Genomic DNA, 6,304 nt, shown 5'->3' with positions numbered 1-6,304 from the left:
AAAAAAAAAATTCTTAAAGTGTTGTGTGTAATACAAGTATATAGTGTAAATGAATTTGTAATATAATAATATTTAGAGTTAAAAATTATCTAACCTATTAGACAAAAAAAATGTACCTAAATTTCAAACTTAACTAAAATTTAGGGTTAGGGTTAGTTTTTTATGAAACATTCATCACTTTTTTTTATCTGTGTGAGTATTACACTATTACTATAACAAAAAAGGTGGTTACTCTAATAAAAACATCTTTAAATAAAAATTGTATTGAAAATTATTAGATTATTTTTATATTTAACTTAATATATTTGACTGAATCTAACAATTTATAATACTATTTTTACATAAAGATATCTTTATAGAAATAGAAAAAAAAGTCCATCTTCATGTAAATTAGAAAATACCTTAAAATCTGACAAAATATAAAAATAAAAATAACCATATTACATAATTTTTTAGAAAATTCTTAATAAAATTTGAAAACATTGATACTTTATATATATATATTAACTTTAGTCACAAATATATATCATTAAATATTAATGTTTGGAAGTTTTAAAACATATGATTTAATCTAAGTCGTTGGGAATATGTTACTTATTAGTACCCTTTTCCGAAATAAATGATAAGTAGTGTCCTCCATTGTGGATCATTAAAACGTCTTTTGAAGTTTTAATTCGAAAAAGAAAAGTATTACTAAGTCATCGTTCATGGTCATTGTCTCATAAACCTGTCACATAAAGACACCCAAGAACAAGAAGAAATCCTGTCATCGTCATTATATTATATTAAATGATTAAGTGCCATTAATTTGTTAAAAAAGAATATTTATTTCAGTAGCGTATTTTAACAATTTTTTAAAAGTAAAAATAAAAATACTAAAAATTTTTGTTAAAAGCTATAATTTATATTTTAAAAAAAAAGTCTTTTTATTTAAAAAATATTTTAATATAATAAATAAAAAAATATTTTTAATTTATTACATAAACTTGTGCTAAATTTCATTGCTCAAATACTTTATTTATTTTTGAAAAGCAAAACTGTTAGAAAAACTGCGCATCCGGGGAATCGAACCCCGGTCAGTACCGTGGGAGGGTACTATGATACCACTACACCAGATGCGCTTTCATATTAAAATTTCTGGATACTTTTTTAAATTTTAACTTTTCAAAGCAATTGAAATGATAGTGTAAGAATCATCGAGTTATAAAAAGGGAAGTTCTATGGTGGTTACGGCTAGAAATTAACATGGTATGTTGAACATACGTGGGAAATGGATCCTCTCCAGTTTTTTCAACACTTGACAAAATACAGTGCAATCTCTCACCTTTGATTTTAATAGTGGGATCAGAAATAAATAAGAAAGAGAATGTGGTGAATGGTTAGATTAAACACTGCACACCATCCAGTTTTTTATTCACTGGAGAGGATCCACTCCCACATATGTGTCTAAGAAAGAAGAGTCACACGTGGGATTTGATTTTTTTGTATGTGTGTAAGCTACAAACGCTATTTATTAATATTTTGATTAACTTTTGGATAACAATACATTTTTGGAACTGGACTGGACCAAAATTTTTTGAATTTCTAACTTGGGCTGGATAACAATAGTTAATGATTTTTTGGACTCTTTTTGAAGTGTGGTTAAAAACATTTTCCTACTCCAATGGGTAAAAACAAATTAATCAACCATGATATTTATACAAATATAAATATATAATACATATACTTTCTAACTTTCGTAATTTGAATGAATATTTTACTGAAGAGTAAACAATATATTATTTTTCATATTTTTATTATAACAACAATTAGGTAATTAAGAACACTTAAAAAAATAAAAAAAAGTATAACTATAATTTTTTAAATAAATAAATTATATATTTTATTTATGAAAATATATTATTTAAGAGATATTTATTAATTTATGTAATATTACTTGTCTCATTTACAATAAAAACAATATAAGTATACACATATTTTTTTTATAAGTTAGATTGTTTGTATGTATATCAAGTGCAAACTTGATACGTATTAAATTAGTTTGAAAAAATATATTAATGTTTGCAATAATAATAATAATAATAATAATTTTTATTATAAAATTATTAAAACTTAAAATTTGAACGAACTATAATAAAGAATATTAAATATTATTAAATTATTAAGTTTTAATAATTTTATAATAAAAATATTAAATATTATTATTATTATCATCGCAAACATTAATATACTTTTTCAAACTAATTTAATACGTATCAAGTTTGCCTCAAAATACATACAATCTAACTTATAAGAAAGATATGTGTATACCTATATAGTTTTTATTGTAAATGAGACAAGTAATATTACATAAATTAATAAATATTTCTTAAATAATATATTTTTATAAATAAAATATATAATTTATTTATTTAAAAATTATAATTATACTTTTTTTTTAAGTGTTCTTAATTATCTAATTGTTGTTATAATAAAAATATGAAATTACTTTTCAGTAAAATATTCATTCAAATTACAAAAGCTAGAAAGTATATGTATTATATATTTATATTTGTGTAAGACATGTCTATATCATGGTTGTTTAATTTGTTTTTACCCATTGGAGTAGGAAAACGTTTTCAACCAGACTTCAAAAAGAGTCTAAAAAATTATTAACTATTGTTATCCAGTCCAAGTTAGAAGTTCAAAAAAAATTTGGTCCACCCCAATTCCAAAAATATATTGTTGTCCAAAAGTTAATCAAAATATTAATACATAATTAGCTTTACAATAAAAAGAACGGTACCAAAATAGCGTTTGTAGCTTACACACATACAAAGAAATCAAATCTCACGTGTCACTCTTCTTTCTTAGACACATATGTTCAACATATGTTGATTTTTAACTGTAAGCACCGTAGAACTTCCCTTAAAAAAATGCTATTGTACATTAAAATTAGTCATTAACTAGTATTTTTATCTATAATATAATTATAAAAATATAAATTTTTTAAAATTATGTCGGTTTTGTCCTGATATTATAGATTATACCACAAAAAATTTATAGAATCAAACTAGTTTTACAAAAAGATCATAGGGGACAAAAGTCTCCGTCGACTAAGAAGACCAGGGTCTCCGTAAATAAAAAATCAAATAATAAAATTTTTAGTTATTATTTTCATGTGAAAGAGTTTGATTTATTACTAATAATTAATTTTAATATTCGTCATCTAAAATTTGAAACGATTTAATTTGTATACTTTTGATTAGGTGTTAAGTTTGTTCCACAAATAGAAATAATTAATTTTTATGTTTTCTATTTAAAAATAATATTTTTTTTCTCTATGTATATAAAAATATAATTAGATATACGTATGAAAAAATTATATTGATAGTTATAAAATTAACTCAAAATTATTTTTGTTAACAATTAAATCTTGATTTTAACTTTTAATCATAATATTAGTATTCTCTCTAAATTATATTTAATAAATATTTGAAAGAAAAAAATAAAAATAAAAAATAAAAAGATAAATAGTAAAAATTTAAAACTAAATAAAAAATAAAAAATATGTATATAATAATAATATTTTTTATTTAAATTATATTATTTTGTTAATTTTATTTTTTTGTAGAACAAAAAGATAAAAAAATAGAGAATAAGAGAAAAGAGAGAGAAAGATAAAGATGAAGACTGAGAGAGAGAATTTGTTAATTTTGAAAGAAAAAATTTTATTTTAATTATAATTAAAAATATCTGATGACACATTTTGATTTGTCAAATTACTAATATAAAATATAAATTACAAATTATATATAGAGTGGAAAGAGTAGAGAGAAATAAAAAAAGGGAGAGAGATAGATGAGAGAATTTAAGAAGAGAGTTTATTAATTTTGGAAGAAAATATTTTTTCTCAATTTGAATAAGAGAATGTCATGTGACACATTTGGTTATTAAATTAGATAATAATATATAAATATATCAGAATTATATATAGAGTGAGAATGATAGAGAGAAATAGAAAAAAGGGAGAGAGGTAGATGAGAGAATTTAGAAATGGAGTTTATTAATTTTAGAGGAAAATATTTTCTCTCAAATTTAATAAGAGTGTCATGTGACACATTTAGTTATTAAATTAGATAATAATATATAATATAATTATATTTTAATTTTAATTTTAATTTTAATATAATTAAAGAATGTCATGTTGTACATTTTGATTATCAAATTTATAATTATTCATTGATAATGATATATAAAAGAGATAGAGTGGTCGAATGAATGAGAGTGATAGATAGATAGATAGATAGATAGAGTGGTCGAATGAATGAGAGAGAATTCTTTAATTTTAGAGGGAAAGATTTGATTTCAATTGTAATGAGGGAATGACATGTAGTGCATTTTGGTTGTAAAATTAGTAGGGATGAGAGAAGAACTCTTTAATTTTGAAGGAAAAGATTTGATTTTAATTATAATGAGGGAGTGACATGTGGCACATTTTGGTCGTAAAATTAGTAGGAAGGATGATAGAACTCTTTAATTTTGAAGGGAAAAAATTGATTATTGCAATGAGAAAGTGACATGTGACACATCTATCTATTCTATTATATAAAAATCGGATTTCTGCACTTAATGATGGAGCTGACGTGGCATGCTCCAAAGATTGTTTTCTAATTTAATTATTTTAACTCATTCAATACAATTTATTGCAATGACTTAATTATTTCAACTAATTGATTTGATTAAATATTTAAATATCAATATAATTTATTATAATTTATATTATTACTTAATTAATTATACTACATTAATTGTAATTCGTTATATTAGGGAATTTGTTTTTTTATTTATAAAGTCTAAAATAAAATAAATAATTTATTGTTTATTCTAATTAAATTTATTAAATTTAATTATATATTATATATGAATTAAAGTTAATTTTTAAATTATTTTATATCAATCAAATAAATTGTAAATTACTTTAAATTATACACGCACGGAAAAATGAATTTAAATGTGGTTTATATAGTATAGATAGTATTTAATTAAGAATGGTGTATTTTTAAATTTTAAGTGTTTTGATATGATTTAATTATATCAGCTAATTGATTTGATTAGATATTCAAATATCAATATAATTTATTATAGTATATAATACTTGATTAATTTTACTACATTAATTGTAATTCCTTATATTAGTTAGTTGGTTTATTCATTTATAAAGTCTGAAATAAAATAAATAATTTATTGTTTATTCTAATTAAATTTATTAAATTTAATTATATTATATATAAATTAAAAATAATTTATAAATCACCTTATTTCCTTAGCCTTTTATATTCCGTGGATTGTTAAGTTTTAAATTTTATATTTCGTTAAGCAAAAGTAATATATGGCAAAACTTTCTTCATTCTAAACGGAATTATTCTATGTATTATTAACTAATATCATTAGATTTAATTTATTAAAAATATGAATTAATTTTATATAACAAATTATTAATTAAACTCATTCTAAAACGTAAGCAAAATAAATTGATTTTTTAGGCGGCCCAATGTAGATCTATGATTTATACAATAATCAAACAAATTATAGAACTTGTGAATTATGATCAAAAGGGAATAAAAAAGTAGGGTCCACACCATGTTGGCTTGCTTGCCTCCATTGCATCTTAACAAAACATGGGCCTATGGAGACTAATCCCGATTCCAAGTTGGGCAGATAGAAACCCTATCCAAATTTCATATAATTAATTTCAACCCGCACTCAAAGTCCTCTTTTAGTCTTTTTGGGTCTTCTCTCTCCCAGCAAGCAAGCATATATGCCAGCAATGGAGAACGGCGTCTTGGCACTAGCAACTTCAGAACGGCAAAAATGAGAAGACTGGTTGCTCATACGGCGACGGGATGATGACGGGGTTGTGCTGGCGAGGAGGTCGACGACGATCGGAGATGCTCATGTGACCAGAGAGGTTAGATAGCGGACCGACAAGAGGAGACTTTCACTGATGTTGTTGTCGTTTAGATCGCCGTCGCACTGAGACGCTCCCTATCTGTAACTGATGGAGGTGAGTTGCTGCAATGAAGGCATGGATTTAGATCTTATTTTCATACCCCTTTTTTTACTCAGTACATTTTGATTTACTAGTAGTTATGATGTAGAATAAGTGTTTTATTTTCAATTCAAATCTTTTTTTGTTTTTTAAATCATCAAGACAGATTTTTTCTTCTTTTGGATTATGGAGGATATGTGATTTTGGATGCACTCCGATTTTAAAATGATTTACTCGAAAATATACCTCTTCTTAGTTGCTATAAAAGGCTAA

The 6,304-nt window shown here is 23.3% G+C and overlaps 1 non-coding gene across 1 annotated transcript; it reads right to left on the bottom strand.

The window, feature by feature from the left end:
• Positions 1 to 1,050: 1,050 nt before the first annotated feature.
• Positions 1,051 to 1,121, bottom strand: TRNAG-CCC (transfer RNA glycine (anticodon CCC)). The gene has a single exon. It is a non-coding gene; the product is annotated as a tRNA-Gly (tRNA).
• Between the last annotated feature and the right edge of the window lie 5,183 nt (positions 1,122 to 6,304).

Source organism: Arachis ipaensis, chromosome B7, assembly GCF_059453495.1.
Source record: "Arachis ipaensis isolate K30076 ecotype BB chromosome B7, ASM5945349v1, whole genome shotgun sequence".
Classification (NCBI taxonomy): domain Eukaryota; kingdom Viridiplantae; phylum Streptophyta; class Magnoliopsida; order Fabales; family Fabaceae; genus Arachis; species Arachis ipaensis.
Note: the sequence above shows the minus strand (reverse complement) of the source record. Positions and strands in the feature narration are given on the sequence as shown.